The sequence below is a fragment of the Choloepus didactylus genome, chromosome 2, assembly GCF_015220235.1.
Source record: "Choloepus didactylus isolate mChoDid1 chromosome 2, mChoDid1.pri, whole genome shotgun sequence".
Taxonomy (NCBI): Eukaryota; Metazoa; Chordata; class Mammalia; order Pilosa; family Megalonychidae; genus Choloepus; species Choloepus didactylus.
Window position 1 is genome coordinate 155,300,749 of NC_051308.1, and position 17,847 is coordinate 155,318,595.

Sequence of the window (17,847 nt, forward strand, 5' to 3'; positions counted from 1 at the left end):
TCATAAAGCAAGGTCCTAATGGAATATAAATGACATTTAATTTCAGAACTGCACTGGAATAAGGATGCTAGGCATAAACACTTAACTCCTAGAAATGTATTCGAAGCAACCTGGTCCCTTGGCCAGCTCACCAGTGGTTGGATAGTGTGGCATTGTGTCATAGTGTAAAGGTAGAGAGCTACTGAAATCTCTTGGGTCAACATATCAGTCCTGTGGAAGTTTGCCCTCCCAGGGCCTGGCAAAGGTATCAGGAAGTCTCCATGAGTGAAAAACCTCAGACTCTGTCACAGTGACTGCCATTAACTGATGAAATCAGTTAGGCTAGCAGCACTACCTGCTGAAAACTGACCCAGCAAAGTCACAGAGGAAGAGATGGCAGTATAGAATAAATGAAACAAAAAGATAGTGGACTGTGTTTTCTTCTTGTTCTGTGTTTAGAAAGGTAAGTTCCACCAATGCTTTCTTTAATACTGTTTGAACAACTGCTTCCCAGCAACTCAGAGCAGCCGCCTGCTTGGCATCGTTCCTTAAACTCACTAAGTTATTACAGTTAATACTGTAGTTAATGGTTTCTAGAAAGATGATCTCTATCGGCATCTGAGTGTACACATTTTGGGCTAAATATTGAGAAATCGTAGGTATGTAATACAAAGCCTGGGTGTGTTTGTCTGCAGAAAACAGCTCGTTAGGATTAATCTTTTACAGAGTGACTAATGCAAAGGGAACGAGGACCTTTCCTCTGTTTGCACAGAGGTTTGTCAAAGCTTTCCAACAGGTTTCTCTGGAATGCAGCAGGTCAATATTGGAGACTCTACTCAAACTCAGGAACTTAAAAAGCTTGAATTTTTTTTTTTCACTTTTGTATATTGTAGTAAGTTCTTGAAAATAAAATGGCAGAACCTAAGCAGAGGACTGACTGCCAAAACGCATGCTCAGTTGGGGAAAAGTGTGTTAAGCAATCATCCAGCACACTTCAAGAGCTTCAAGTGCAGCTGGTAGGACTCTGTATTGCCTTCTGTTCTGATTCTTGAGCTTTGCCAAGCTTTTGTTTGAAAAACCATCTTTACGAAGCAGTGCATTTGTTATGCTATATCTGAGAATACTTCTCACCTTAGCTTCTGCTTTGAACTTTAGTGAAATGACTTGCTCTCTTGAGTTACTCTTACATGAGAGGCCAGAGGACACAAGGCAGGTGACTTTAGGCTGAAGGTATGAGGCAGAACTTCTTAAGGGACATTTTTTTGGTAAAAATTTGCATAAGAGTTATAATAAGAGTTTCATGTATGAGTGCTATAGTCAGCTAATAGAAGTTAAATTCTTTCCCAGGGTAATGTAATTGTTAGTCCCCATAAAAAGAGAAAGGAAAAAAATAAATCGCTGCTTTATCAATAAAAACATTCAAAGCTGAATACCTACACAAGGAAATTTTCAGTATAATTTATGACATTTCATCATGTTGAACTGCATTCCAAGTAATTCATCCCAGCAGTTTTATTCTCAAAATGAAAATCTGTATTGCTCTTGACTTCCTCAAATAAAATGAGTTTACATTCAACTGTAGTCCATATACTTGATAATTTATCTGACAGGATAAGGTTATTAGCAATTTAAGAAATAAACCCATTTGGATTTTCAGAGAGATTTAGCAGAAATAGGAGATTGCTATGATGATCTCTTAAAAATTACAATGTAACACACAAAAGTGAGACTTAAGTAATAAAATTTTCCACATACCAATAAAACCAGAGAAATTCAAACTCAAACTCTCTCAACTAATTTCCCAGGATTAAGCGGCTGGTATTGAAGTCAATGAAAGATATACTTCACAAAGCTGGGAGGTCAATTCAATTCAGGAAAGCAGACCAAACAGCCACTATCTTTAGAGTTCCTATGCTTGAAATGCATCCCCATCAATTGGCTGGAAGATCTTGTAAGATTTTCGAGGCTAGTCAGAGTGAACTGAAATGACGGTGGCCATAGCCCAAGAATTCTGAAGCTCTCAGGTGATTGAATGTTAGATGTGTAAGGGCACTTGAGATTGTCTAGCCCAACCTCATAGTTTTAGAAAAGAAGAAAATGATCCTTGCAGAAAGTTAAATGACTTGACCACTGTCACTCAGTCAGTATATGTCTTCACTCTCTTGCCTTTCAGGTAGATCTTTTAAAACCCCCATCAAATTCTTACAGGAATTATTTATTCTCTTGATTTTTTAAAAAGAAGTTGTAGATTTCCAGAAATATTATGCAAAAACTACAGAGTTCTATATACCCCCCATCACATTCAGTTTTCTCCATCATTAACACTTTGCATTAGTGTGGTAACTTTGTTACAGTATATGAAACAGTACTATAATTATCCTCTTAACCATGGCCCATAGTTTATGTGTTGGTGTAAATCCGTTTGTACCTCAGAAAAGACTATGTTCTTTTAATCCACTCTTGTGGGTCCAGACTTATTGTGGGTGGGATCGTTTTGAGTAAGTTGCTTTCATGGAGATGTGGCCCACCCAATTGTGGGTGGGAAAGTTTGATTAGATTCTTTCCATGGAGATGTGACCCTGCCCATTCAAGGTGGGTCTTAATTAGTTTACAGGAGTCCTTAAGACAGCTCAGGGAGAGAGAGAGCTCAGAGCTGACACAGACCCAGACACTTGAGATGCAGACAGAAAGACATTTGGAGATGCTAAGCTAAGAGATGAAGCCCAGAGTTTGCCCTGGGGAAGCTAAATGAGAACCCACATATGCTTAAAGAGAAAGCCACTGGAATCAGAAGCTGAAAGCAATGCAACCCAGGAGCAAATGTCCAGCAGACACCAGCCATGTGCCTTCCCAGCTGACAGAGGTGCTCCAGATGTCTTGGGTCTTTCTTCAGTGAAGGTGTCCTCTTGCTGATGCCTTAGTTTGAACACTTTTATGGCCTTAGAACTGTAAATTTGCAACCTAATAAATCCCCATTGAAAAAGCCAATCCCTTTTTTTTTTTTTTTTTTTTTTTTTTGGTATATTGCATTCTGGCAGCTTTAGCAAACCAGAACAGTTTACAACAGTTTTCACTGTTTGTGTTGTTAAGTCCTATTGTTGTTTTTTATTATTTTTATTCCAGTAATATATATACTACCAAAATTTCCCCTTTTCACCACACCCAAATATAAATTCAGTGTTATTTCATTTTAAATGTTGTGCTAGCATCAACACCATTCATTACCAAAACTTTTCCATAAATCCAAAAAAGAAACTCTGTACCAATTAAACATGAATTCACCATTCCTTACCAGCACCGCTGCCTCTGGTAATCTATATTCTAGTTACCAACTCTATAAATTTCCTTATTCTAATTATTTCATATCAGTGAGATCATACAATATTTGTCATTTTGTATTGGCTTATTTCATTCAACATGATATCTTCAAGGTTCATCCATGTTGTCCCACATATCAGAACTCCATTCCTTTGAAAGTTGAATAACATTCCATTATATGTATATACCAAATTTTGTTTATCAGTTCATCCCTTGATGCACAGTTGGGCTGCTTTCATCTTTTGACAATTATGAATAATGCCTCTATGAATGAACATTGGTGTGCAAATATCTGTTGAAGTTCCTGCTTTTGGGGGAGTATATACTTAGAATTGGGATTGCCAGGTAGTATGGTAATTCTATACTTAACTTTCTGAAGAAACTCCAAACTGTTTGCCACAGTGGCTGCACCATTTTACATTTCCACTAATAATGAATGAGTGTTCTTATTTTTACATATCCTCCTTAGCATGTGTTATTTTATATTTTTTTGAAACAGTAGCCATTGTGGTAGGTGTGAAATGGTGTCTTGTGGTTTTCATTAGCATTTCCCCAATGACTAATGATGTTAAGCATCTTTTCATGTGCTGCTTGGCTATTTGTATATATTCTTTGGAGAAATGTCTATTCAAGTCTATTGCCTATTTTTCAAACTGTATTATTCTTTTTGTTGTTGGATTATAAGATTTCTTTATATATTCTGGATATTAAGCCCTTATTGGATATGTGGTTTCCAAATATTTTCTCCCATTCTGTAGGTTTTTTTTTTTTTTCATGGTAAAGTCCTTGATGCACAAACATTTTTAATTTTGATGGGGTCCCATTTATTTATTTTTTTCTTTTGTTGATTGTGCTTCTGGTGTAAGGTCTAAGAAACCATTGTCCAATACAAAGTCCTGAATGTGCTTCCCTATGTTTTATTCTAGTAGTTTTATAAGTTTTGGTTATCATATTTAGGCCTTTCATCCATTTTGAGTTGAGTTTTGTATATGGTATGATGTAGGAGTCCACCCTCATTGTTTTGCATATGTAGATCCAATTTTTCCAGCACCATTTGTTTGAAAAGGCTATTCATTCCCAGCTGAATGGACTTGGCACATTGGTGAAAATACAATTAGCCATAGATGTGAGGGTTATTTCAGAACTCTCAGTTAATTTCATTGGCCTGTTTGCCTGTCCTTGTGCCAGTACCATGCTGTTTTGATTACTGTAGCTTTGTAATAAGTTTTAAAATTGGGAAATACGAGTCCTTTAATCTCATTCTTCTTTTTCAGGATGGCTTCAGCTATTCAAGGCCCCTTGTCCATCTATATAAATTTGATGATTAGCTTTTCAATTTATGCCAAGAAGGCTGATGGAACTTTGATTGGAATTGCATTGAATATGTAAATTGCTTAGGGTAGAATTGATATCTTAACAATATTTAGTCCTCCAGTCCATGAACATAGAATGTCCCTCCATTTGTTTAGGTGCCTTTGATTTTTTAGCAATTCTGTATAGCTTTCTGCATGTAAAACCTTGACATCTTTGATCAAATTTATTCCTAGCTACTCCATTCTTTTAGTTGCTATTGTAAATGGAACTTTTTTTTAAATTTTCTTTTCATATTGTTCATTACTAGTGTATAGAAACACTACTGATTTTGGCGTGTTAATCTTGTACCCTACCATTTTGCTGAATGAGTTTACTAGCTCTAGTAGCTCTGTTGTGTATTTTTCAAGATTTTCTATGTATAGATCAGGTAATCTGCAAATAGGGAAAGTTTTATCTCTTCCTTTCCAATTTGGATGCCTTTTATTTCTTTCTGTTGCATAATTGCTCTGCTAAAACTTCCAAAGCAATGTTGAATAACAGTGGTAACAGTGAGCATCCTTGTCTTGTTCCTGATTTTAGGAGGAAAGCTTCCAGTCTTTTACCATTCTTTATGATGTCAGCAGTGGGTTTTTCATATATTCCCTTTAACATGTTGAGGGAGTTCCCTTCTATTCCTATTTTTCTATATGTTTTTTCAAGAAGGGATGCTGGATTTTCAAATGCCTTTTCTGCATCAATTGAGATGATAATGTGTTTTTTTTTTCTTCATTCTATTAATGTGGTGTATTATATTAATTGATTTACTTGTGTTGAACCATCCTTGAATACCTGGGGTAAATCCCATTTGATCATGCTGTATAATTCTTCTAATGTGCTGTTGGATTCAGTTTGCTAGGATTTTGTTGAGGATATTAGCATCTATATTCATAAGAGATATTGGTCTGTAATTTTCTTTTCTTGTGGTATCTATCTCTGGCTTTAGTATTAGGGTCATTTTGGCCTCATAGTAAGAGTTAGGAAGTATTCTTCCTCTTAAATTTTTGGAAGAGTTTGAGCAGGAATAGAGTTAATTCTTCTTGGAAAGTTTGGTAAAATTTGCCAGTGGAGCCATCTGGTCCTGGGTTTGATTACTGATTCAGTCTCTTTACTTGTTATTGGTCTGTAGAGATCGTCTATTACCATTTAAGTCTATGTTGGTTGTTTGTGTGTATGCCCATTTCATCTAGGTTATCTAATTTGTTGCATGCAGTTGTTCATAATATACTCTTATAATCCATTTTTATTTCTGTCAGATCATTAATAATGTCCTCCATTTCATTTCTGAATTAGTTATTCTCTTTCCCTCCCTCCCTCCCTCTCTCTCTCTCTCGTTCTCTTTCTCTCTTTGTCAGTCTAGGTAAAGCTTCTTTGATTTTATTGATCTTTTCATAGAACTAACTTTTAGTTTTGTTGATTCTATTGTTTTTTAGTTCTTTATTTCATTTATCTCTGCTCTAATCTTTGTTATTTCCTTCTTTCTGGTCACTTTGGATTTCATTTGCTCTTCTTTTTCTAGATTATCCACTTTGAAGTTAGGGCTCTGAATTGAGATTTTTATTCTTTTTAAATGAAAACATTTAGGTCTATAAATTTTCCTCCCAGCCCTGTCTTATTGTACTCCACAAGTTGTGGTATGTTGCATTTTCATTTTCATTCACATCAAGATTTTTCCTAATTTCCCTTGTGATTTCTTCTTTCACCCCTTAGCAGTTTAAGAATACATTATTTAATTTCCACATATTTGTTAATTTTCCATTTCTCCCTCTGTTATTGATTTATGGCTTTATTGCATCATAGTCAGAGGAGATAAACTGTATGATTTCAATAATTTTGAAATTATTGAGACTTGTTTTGTGACCTTATATATAGTCTATCCTGGAGAATGATCCATGTACATTAGAGAAGTATGTGTATTTTGCTGTTGTTGGGTGAAATGTTCTATATATGTCTGTTATGTCAAGTTGGCTTAGAATATCATTTAAGTCTTCTATTTTCTCATTGATCTTCTGTCTAGATGTTTGATCCATTATTGAAAGTAATGTATTGAATTCTCCAGCTATTAATGTAAATCTATTTCTCCCTTCCAATCTGTTAATATTTGCTTCATATATTTTGGAAATCTCCCATTAGGTGCATATATATTTATAATTATTATGTCTTCTGTTTGAATTGATCCTTCATCAGTATATAGTGACCTTCTTTATCCATGATAACAGTTTTTTTTAAATGAAAGTCTTTTTATCAAGGAATGACTATGGTTTGTTAATTTTCTTGTAGTATGGTATGAGCATATTGGAAGCAATGAAGTTATATTTCAGGATATTTGTTTTTCCTATTCCTTTGCTTTGTTTTGTTTGGAAATGTTTTCTTTTAATATAAATAAAGTTAATTTTAAAAAAGAAAGTCTATTTTATCTATTGTTGGTATACCTACTCCTGTTCTCTTTAGATAACTATTAGTTTGGAATAATTTTTTCCTTTCACTTTCAACCTGCTTGTGACTTTGAATTAGGGTGAATGTCTTGTAAAAAGCATATAGATGGGTCGTGCTTTTTTTTTAATTCTCTTTGTGCAAATATCTGCCTTTAGACAGGACGGTTTAGTTCATTTACATTTAAAGTAACTCCTGGTAATGCCAGACTTTCTTCTGCCATTTTATTGTTTCATCTTTGTAAGTTTTTTACCTTTTTTGCCTCTCAATTATTGTTAATGCCTACCTTCATATTTACTTGATTTTTTTTGTATTGTACAATTTTCAGTCCCTTCTCATTTCTTTCTGCATTTATTTTTCATAAATTTTCTTTGTGGTTACCATGGCTAAAATTTTATTATCCTAAATCTTTAACAATCAATTCTGATTTGATATCAGCTTAATTGAAATGCTTACACATCCACTGTTCCTATAGCCCTCTGTCCTCTTGCCTTTTCATTGTACATATTATAAATTATATCTTTATTAATTGTGTGTCCAAAAACACATATTTATCATTACTTTTTATGCATTTGCATTTTGGAATCTGTAAGAAATAAAAATTGAAGTTACATACCAAAAAATACAATACATAATACTGGCATTTATAATTACCCATACCTTTACCAGAGTTCTTATTTCTTTATGCCACTTTGATCCACTGTCTAGCATTCTTTCCATTCAGTCTTCAAATTTCCCTTCAGCCTTACTTGTTGGGCAGATTTTGTGATGACAAATTCTCTCAGCTTTTCTTTATCAGGAAATGTCTTAATTTCTCCCTCATTTTTGAAAGACAGTCTCACTGGATATAAAATAATCTTGACTGGCAATTATTTTCTTTCAATTCTTTAAATATTTTGTCCCACATCTTCTTGCCTCTATAGTTTTTGCTGAGAAATTGGAACTTAATCTTATTGAGACTCTTTTGCATTTAACACACTGCTTTTCTCTTGCAGCTTTCAGAACTCTTTCCTTGTCCTTGGCAAGTGACAGTTTGACAACTGTTCTGGTTTGCTAATGCTACCATTTTGCAAAACACCGGAAATGGATTGGCTTTCATAAAGGGGACTTACTTGGTTACAAAGTTACAATCTTAAGGCCATAAAGCATCCAAGGTAACACATCAACAGTAGGGTACCTTCACTGGAGAAAGGCCATTGGCATCCAGTAAACCTCTGTTAGCTGGGAAGGCATGTGGCTGGTGACTGCTTGCTTCCAGACTGCATTTCAAAATGGTGTTCTCCAAAAAGTCAGTGTCAGCTTTCAATGGCCATCTCCAAAATGCCTGTCTCAGCTACAGCTCCAAAATGTCACTCTTAGCAGGCTCTCCAAAATGTCACTCTTAGCTGCTCTGAGTTCCTTCTGTTTGTCAGCTCTTTTATATGGCTCTTAGTGATTTAAGAATGGGTAGGGTAACACCTCCATGGAAATTATACAACCAAAGGTCTCACCTGAAGTTGACTGAGTCACATCTCCATGAAAACACTCAATCAAAGGATTCCAACCTAATCAACACTAATATGTCTGCTTCCACAAGATCGCATCAAAGAACATGATGTATTGGGGGACATTTATTTGTATGAAACGTTTTGATGACTGATTGGATCTCTTTACTTGTGATTGGTTTGCTGAGGCCTTCTGTTTCTGTTCAGGTCAGTCTCGGCTGTTCATGTGTTTCCAGGAAATTATCCATTTCCTCTAAATTGTCTAGTTTGTTGGCATACAGTTGTTCATATTATCCTTTTATGATTTTTAAAATTTCTTTGAGATCCACAATAAAGTATCCCTTATCCTTTCTGTTTTTTTTTTTTTTTTATTTGGGTCATCTGTCTTTTTTACTTTGTCAGCCTGGGCCAAGGGTTTGTCAATCTTGTTGATCTTCTCAAAAATTCAACTTTTGTTTTATTTATTCTCTCTGTTGTGTTTTTTGTTGTTGTTGTTGTTTGTATCATTTATTTCTGCTTTAATCTTTTTTATTTCTTTTCTTCTGCTTGCTTTAGGGTTAGTTTCCTGATAATTCTCTAGCTTCCTCAGTTGGTCTTTGATTTTAGTTCTTTCTTCCTTTTTAATGTCTGCATTTAAAACTATAAATTTCCCCCTCAGCACAGCCTTTGCTGCATCTCATAGGTTTTGATAGGTTGTGCTCTTGTTTTCATTCCTCTCTAGATATTTACCAATTTCTCTTGCAATTTCTTCTTTGACCCTCTGATTTTTAGAAGTGTGTTGTTTAACCTCTAACTTTTTGTGAATGTCTGGCTCTTTGGTGGTTATTGACTTCTAGTTGCATTCCATTATGATCAGAGTATTTGCTATGAATAATTTCAATCTTTCTAAATTTATTGAAGATTGTTTTGTGCCCCAGCATCTGATCTATCCTGGAGAACATTCCATGAGCCCTAGAGAAGAATGTGTATTCTGATAATTTGGGATATAATGCTCTATATATGTCTATTAAGTCTAATTCATTTATCGTGTTTTATAGGTTCTCAATTTCCTTATTGGTCCTCTGTTTGGTTGTTCTATCTATAAAAGAGAGTGGTGTATTGAAGCGTCCCACTATTATTGTAGAAATGTCTATTGCTTCCTCCAGTTTTGCCAATGTTTCTCTCATGTACTGTGGAACACCTAGATTGGGTGCATAAATATTTATGATTGCTATTTCTCTTTGGTGAATTATCCCTTTTATTAATGTATAGTGTCCTTCTTTGTCTCTTATGACATCTTTGCATTTAAAGTCTATTTTGTCTGATATTAGTATTGCTACCTCTGCTTTCTTTTGGCTGTAATTTGCATGGAATGTTTTTTTTCCATCCTTTCACTTTCGATCTCTTTATGTCGCTGGGTCTAAGATGAGTCTCTTGTAAACAACACATTGATGGATCATACTTTTTAAAGCATTCTGCCATTCTGTATTTTTTAATTGGGGAGTTTAATCCATCCACATTCAATGTTGTTACTGTGAAGGTAGTCCTTGAGTCAACCATCTTATCCTTTGGCTTTTATTTGTCAGGTCTGTCCCCACCCCCCACCCCCATATCTTTTTTTTTCCTTCAAGTTTCCTTTGCTAGTATTCTTCAGTTCTGTGCTCTTCTCCAGACCTTTTTATCCTTTCTTTTTCTCTCAGCCAGGAGAACTCCTTTTAATATTTCTTGCAGTTCAGGTCTCTTGTTAGCAAATTCTCTCAGCATTTGTTTTTCTCCCTCAATTTTGAAGGAGAGCTTTGCTGGATAAAGAATTCTTGGCTGGTAATTTTTCTCTTTCAGAATCTTAAATGTGCCATACCACCGCCTTCTTGACTCCATGGTGCCTGCTGGGTAGTCAATATTTAGTATTATATGGTCTTCCTTGTATGAGGTGAATCACTTCTCTTTTGCTGCTTTCAGAACTTTCTCCTCTTCACATTTGACAATCTGATTAGTATATGCCTCTGAGTGGGTTTATTTGTATTTATTATATTTGGAGTTCATTGGGAATCTCTGATTTGCATATTTATGTCATTTAGAAGGGTTGGGAAGTTTTACCCAGTTATGTCTTCAAATACCCTTCTTAACCCTTTACCCTTCTCTTCTCCCTCTGGGACACTAGTGATTCTTATATTTTCGTGCTTCATGTTTTCCATCATTTCCCTGGGATCCATTTCAATTTTTTTTTTCACCATTTGTTCTCTTGTGTATTCACATTCAATTGATCTGTCCTCTACTTCACTTATTCTTTCTTCTGCCTCTTCATATGTGGCATTATGTCTCTAGTATATTTTTAATTTGATCAACAGTATCTCTTATTCTGTAAGATCTATTTTTTATTTACTCTTTCAAATTCTTCTTTACACTCTTCTAGTCTTCTTGATGTCCTTTATGCCCTTAGCCAACCATTAAAGTTGTTTTAGAGATTTGTGTGCACTTCTTTGATTAATTGCTCCAAGTTCTATGTCCCCTCCAGCTTTTTAATTAGTCACTTGGCTTGTCCATTTCTTCTTATTCCTTCATGTGCTTAATGATGTTCTCTTTTTGGCTTTGGGGCATTTGCTTATCTTGGTAAGTTTATTTTGGGATATGCAGGATTATTTGAACATTTATTTATAATTTGGCAGAGCTACAGCTTGGTGGAGTGCACTTTCCCTGTGTTACAAAGCAGATGGTGCTCTTGAACCACCTCCTACACTCAAGCCAGCTGTCCCCCAACTTCACCTGTGCATTGGGCAGGCCCAAACTGTGTGGATATCCACTCAGTGCACCAGTTTTCCATGTGTTCTGGGGACTTCCAGCCCTGTGGGTTGGGGGCGGGCCCTGCGCAGTTCAGCAGGGAGTCCACTCCCAGGCACAGTGGTCCAGCAGTTCCCAGGTCTCTGAGTGGATGTCTTGCATGCTGTGGGGCTATGTGTCTCATCCTCTAGCTCAAATGTATCCTAGATTCTGTCCAACATGCACCTTTGAGTCTCTGGGTTTGCAGAAGGGCTCATGGCACTTCCATTTGGCACCCCTGCTACTCCCTGCCTGCTGGCTGTGCATGCTGTGGGCTTCTGTGGCAAAAGAGTAAATGTGGTCGACACAAGTCTGCCAAATCCCTAGTTCCCTCACAGGAGTTCCCAGCTGCAGAGCTGTGAAGGGTTGTCTCTCCAGCCAATTGCTGAGGTGGGCATGGAAATCTGCTCCCTCTTGTTTTTGATGGCAGTTCTCAATGGCAACCCCAGTTGAACACACCCTGTCCTTTCAAGGGCAGTCTCTCTGCCTCTACATCTAAGTCCCCACTATGTGCTGTAGAGGTCCCTGTCCAGACTGCAGACAGTCACACCCTGGAACTGCTGTTCTGGAGTGCTTTCTGCCCTTCATATAGTCTTAAAATGCTATTCTTATTAACTTTAATTTAGCCTCTGTAAATTGCAAATAAAGCAATGAAAGCATTTTACATTTGGGTTAAACTTTTAATTTATGAAAACTTGAACATCTAAGACTTAGCAATAATATAAGCTATTAATGATTTTACAGATTTATAGACAAGGTATTGAAGGTTAGCAAGGTTACATGACTTGGCCAAAGTCACAGAACCAAAAAATAGAGAATTCAGAACTTGCACCAGCCCCGTTTCATTGTTTACACCACACAACTGTGGATGGATAACTGAGTCAAAGCAGTCACTCATTTCTCTCAGGCTCAACTTGTAAAACTCTTACTGGTAGTGAATTGAAGTGTAATTTTCTATCTTCCTCTGAGAAGCTTTGCATTGTGGCTAAGAGCATGAGATTTAGACTCAAACAGATATGTATCCTAGTTTGGAAATACTGGATAAATAACCTCATCAGGTCTTGATTTTCTCACCTGTTTAATGGTGATATAATAATAACCATCAGTTTTCTGTAACTATTAAGTAGCATTGTGTGTAAAAGCAAAGTTTGTATCTCATTGTTTGGCCTAAAATAAACACTGAATTTTAACATTACCATGCTGTTATTCTAGAATATGCTGTCAAAAAGACAGAAATAATATTTCTTTTTTATCATTAATATATCTATATATATTATAATAATATATACATATGGTTATGTTTGTATGGGCTTCAGTATATAGTGTCAGTAAGTATCCTTCATAGCTTTCAGAATGATAGTAACTTAAGGACAAAGATATGTCTTTTGTCTTTAATGTAGAATTTCTACAATGAAAAGATAGGTTCATCTTCTTTCCCCAGAACAAAACATGTTCTGGAAGAGTAGATGTTCAATAGAACAGTTGTCGAAGTAGAATTTAACATTTACTTTGAAAATAATCCTTGGCCTGAGCTGGCTTGCTTATTTATTTATTTATTCTTTATTCATCTATAGCATGAAATGAGAGGTGTGAATTTGCTCCTGTGTCTGAAGGTCTCAGTTTCCACATTCCTCTCATATACTGAGTATTTTGTTCTGCTGTTGTTAATCTAGTATTTAATGATGTGGTATGTGACTCTTATAACATGAACTGTATCTGCTTGTGTGGCTAGCCAACTCCCTTACCTTTTGTTCAACCAAAGAAAATATCTAATCTAGCAGTGGAGGAAAATTGCCTGTTGTTGAAGGTAATGATGCAATACTTACTACACCTTACTGAAATCTAATTGATTTGTCAATATGTAACTTTTAAGTTGTACGTTATCTTTAGTTGCCTAAGAGATGCAGTTCTACCATTAAAATCTGATTTTTTGTTTTATTTTGCATTATTTTAGTTACAAGTCTGGTTGAATGTGTATAGGTATATAAACATGTAGATATACACATACATATACAGATATATATATATATACACACACACACATTCATATATGTACAAGGAAGGGAAAACTTGGACCTAATTTACAGATGGTTCTGCATATGCAAGCACCACCGAAAAGTGAACAGCTGTAGCACCACAGCTCCATTCAGGGACATCCTCTAAAGGACAGAGGTGAAGGACATCTTCCCAGTGTGCAGAGCAGTGCCCCTGGAGGAGAAATGGCAAGAGGTAAGTGTCTATATAGATTTGTGGGCTGTGGCCAGTGGTTTGGCTGGATGGTCAGGGACTTGGGAGGGATATGAGGATTGGGGGAGAAGTCTATGGAAAGACTTCTGTGAATGGGCAAAGAATGTAAAGATTATTTGTGTCTCATGTGAATGATTACCAAAGTGTCACATCCCCAAAGAAAAATTTTAATAATCAAGTGAGTAGGATGACCAATTCAGTGGATAGCAGTCAGCCTCTTTCCCCAGCTCTTCCTGTCATTACCCAGGTGCATGAACAAAGTGGCCATGGTGGCAATGATGGAGGTTATGCACGGCCTCAGCAACATGGACTTCCACTCACCAAGGCTGACCCAGCTAGAGCCACTGCTGCCATGTACAATCTGCCAACAACAGAGAGCAACAATCAGTCCCTAATATGGCATTATTCCCTGGGGTGATCAGCCAGCTACCTGGTGGCAGGCTGATTGTATTGGACCACTTCCATCACGGAAGAGGCAATGCTTTGTTCTTACTAGAATAGACAATTACTGTGGATATGGATTTTCCTTTCCTACACACACTTCTTCTACCAAAACTACCAGCCATGAACTTACAGAATGCTTGCTCCTCCATCATGGCATTCCACACAGCATTGCTTCATGTCAAGAAACTATTTCATAACAAACGAAGTGTGGCAATGGGTCCATGCTCATGGAAGTTACAGGTATTACCATGTTGCCCATTGTGCTGAGGTAGCTGATGTGATAGAAAAACAAAATGGCCTTTAAAGAATCAATTATAGCACCAACTAAGTGCAATACCTTGTGGAGTTGTAACATTGCCCTCCAGGAGACTGTATAAACTCTGGATAAACATCCAATATATGATGCCATTTGTGCCATAGACAGAATTCATGGAACCAGGAATCAAAGGGTGGAAATGGGAGTAGCACCACTCACTATTTCTCCTAGTGTTCCACTATCTGAATTGTCCTTTCCATCCTCATTACTTTAGGCTCTGGTGGTCTAGACATCTTATTTCCAAAGGGAGGAATGCATCCACCAAAAGACATGACAATGATTCCATTGAACTGGAAGTTGATACTGCTTTCTGGTCACTTTATGCTTCTTGCACCTCTAAATCAGCAAGCAAAGAAGGGGGTACTGGCTCAGGTTATTGATCTTGATAGCTAAGGGAAAATTGGGTTGACACCACATATTGGAGGTAAGAAAGAATACAGGAGATCCCCTAGGATAGTTCTTAGTACTGACATGTCCTGTGATTGAAGTTAACAGAAAACTACAACAACCCAATTCATGCAGGATTACTAATGACCTAGACCATCCATGAATGAAGGCTTGAGTTTTCACCAGGCAAAGAACCACAACCGGCTGTGGTGCTCATAGCAGGTAAAGGGAATATGGAATGCATTGTGATCACAGGACCTGTTGCAGAAATAAGGACAGTAATAGTTATGAGTATTCCTTCCTTATTTTGTTACTGCCATGTGCTTGTATGTATGTGTGTATGGATATATATTTTTTGTTTTCTTTTCTTTCTTATACCATTATCTCATGTAAGATGTATTCATAATAGCTGATTTTATATCACAGTATTTAAGTTATTGGTTATCAATGAAAGTAGTGGACATCAATCAAGGATTTTACATTTTCTTTGACAAAAAGGATTAGTTTACTTTCATTTATATGCAGGGTAGTTGTATCTTGTTTGATGAAAGTATGACTGGGATGTTGTCTTTATTTTGAGGGTAAGTATGGTTTACAGATATGTGCATGGCTGCCAAGTTTACAAGGGGTGAACTTTGATGGTCTTTTTTTATGGTCAATTGATTTTTTTTTTTAATTAGAGAAGTTGTAGGTTTACAGAAAAGTCATGTATACAATACATTAAATACGGAGTTCCCACATGCCACCTTATTATTAGCACCTTACATGAGTGTGGTATATTTGTTACAATTCATGAAAGAACACTTTTATAATTGTAATCTTAACTGTAATTGTACTACTAACTAAGGTCCATCATTTACAATAGGGTTCACTGTTTGTGTTATGCAGTCCTGTTATTTCTTTTTCTATCGGTTTTTATTCTAGTAACATTATACAACCTAAAATTTCCCCTTTTAACCGATTCACATATATAATGCAGTGCTGCTAATTACATTCACAATGTTGTGCTACCATCATCACCATCCAATCAACCTAAATAGAAACTCTGTACAACTCAAGCATTAACTCCCCATTTCCTACTCCCAACCCAGTCCCCACAATCTATACTCCAGATTCTGAATCTATGAGTTTGTTTATTCTAGTTATTTCATGTCGGTGAAATCATACAATACTTGTTCTTTGTGCCTGGCTTATTTCATGCAACATGATTTCTTTAAGGTTCATTCATGTTGTCACATGTATCAGAACTTCACTCATTTTATGGAATAGTGCTTGGCATATAGGAAGAACTCAATAAATAATGGCTGGGGGGGGGAGAAGATGGCAGCATAGAGAGGAGTGGAAGCTAGTTAATCTCCCTGGAACAACTAATAAAAAATGAGAAACAACTAGTAAATAATCTGGAATAACTGTAGGGGGACAAACATGACTGTACACTCATCATACACCAACCTGAATGGGGAGGAATGCCCAAGATCACAGCATAAAATCTATAAGTAAAAACTGTGGATCCAAGCCAAGAGCCCCTTCCCTGCCACTGGCAGCCCAAACTGCAAAGCTTCACTGTGATAGAGAGCAGCACTCTCCGAGCAAGTGAATATAGCTCAGCTCAGCTCCAACTGAGGTTTTAATTAACAAATGTTGACTGAGCAATACAAGTTATGAATCCCCAACAAGCAGACAGAGGCTTTTGATGATGACTGACCTTGGAGAGCCAGAGGACCTCTCTGGGAGGGAGGGGGAGCCCAGAGGACCAGGTGCTCTCTGGCCAATGGGTAAAACTGAAGGTGGCTACAGACTGGCCCTGAAGGGGGACTTTCTGTCCCTTTTTTGGCTCAGTGGGGAAAGCCTCAGCCATTTTCAGTTCCCAGCACTCTAACCCAGACAAGGGTGGAGATAGCAGAGTCAGAGAGACTATTCAAATGCAACTGATATCTCCCCAGGGGGTGTATCTTCCCTAAGAGGAAAGTGGTGGGCCCAGCTCTACTACCCCCCTTACATTCAGAACCATACCCCAGAGCTTGGGGGAAAATAGCCATGTGCCACACCTCCTTACACCAGTCTAGAGCTACAGGCTGACCTGTGTCACCTGCTGGGCAGAAAAGCACAGTGACTTGAAGCCTCAGGGAAACCTGTTACTATTGCCTCCTTCCAAGACCTGAGCCCATTCTGGTCTGGGAAAACCGGATTGGGGTAACCAAGGAAACCAGATACCCAGACAACAGAAAACTACAACCTACATTAAGAAAAATGAAGTTATGGCCCAGTCAAAGGAACAAAGTTACATTCCAATGAGATATAGGAATTTAAACAACCAATGCTAAACCAATTCAAAAAGTTTAGGGAAGATATGGCAAAAGAGATGAAGTGTATAATGAAACCACTGGGCGTGCATAAGGTAGAAACTGAAACTTCGAAAAAACAACTGGCAGATCTATGGAAATGAAAGGCACAGCACAAGAGATGAAAGACACAATGGAGACATACAACAGCAGATCTCAAGAGGCAGAAGAAAACACTCAGGAACTGGAGAAAAGACACCTGAAAGCCTACACACCAAAGAACAGATAGAGAAAAGAATGGAAAAATATGAGCAATGTCTCTGGGACTGGAATGACAACACAAAATGCAAGAATGTACGTGTCATGGGTATCCCAAAAGAAGACGAGAAAGGAAAAGGGACAGAAACAATAATAGAGGAAATAATCAATGAAAATTTTCCATCACTTTTGAAGGACATAAAATTACAGATCCAAGAAGTTCAGTGTGCCCCAAACAGAATAGATCTGAATAGGCCTATGCCAAGACACTTAATAATTACATTATCAAACGTCAAAAATAAAGAGAATCCTGAAAGCAGCAAGAGAAAAGTGATCCATCACATACAAAAGAAGCTTGATAAGACTATGTGTGGATTGCTCAACAGAAATCATGGAGGCAAGAAGGAAGTGGGGTGATATATTTAAGATACTGAAAGAGAAAAACCACAAACCAAGAATCCTATATTCAGCAAAACTGTCCTTCACATATGAGGGAGAGCTTAAAATATTCTCTGACAAACAGACAATGACAGAGTTTGTGAACAAGATACCT

The 17,847-nt window shown here is 37.0% G+C and overlaps 1 long non-coding RNA gene across 5 annotated transcripts in view; it reads left to right on the forward strand.

Moving 5' to 3' along the window:
- The first annotated feature begins 254 nt into the window (after positions 1 to 254).
- LOC119527078 overlaps positions 255 to 17,847 on the forward strand; it is a 90,261-nt gene continuing 72,668 nt past the window's right edge. For 4 of the 5 annotated variants that reach the window (XR_005215316.1, XR_005215317.1, XR_005215319.1 and 1 more), the window contains exon 1: positions 255 to 442. This is a non-coding gene — a long non-coding RNA (uncharacterized LOC119527078). Of the gene's footprint in view, positions 443 to 13,447; positions 13,590 to 17,847 lie in introns of all 5 variants that reach the window. The other variant, XR_005215318.1, reaches the window with a different exon arrangement.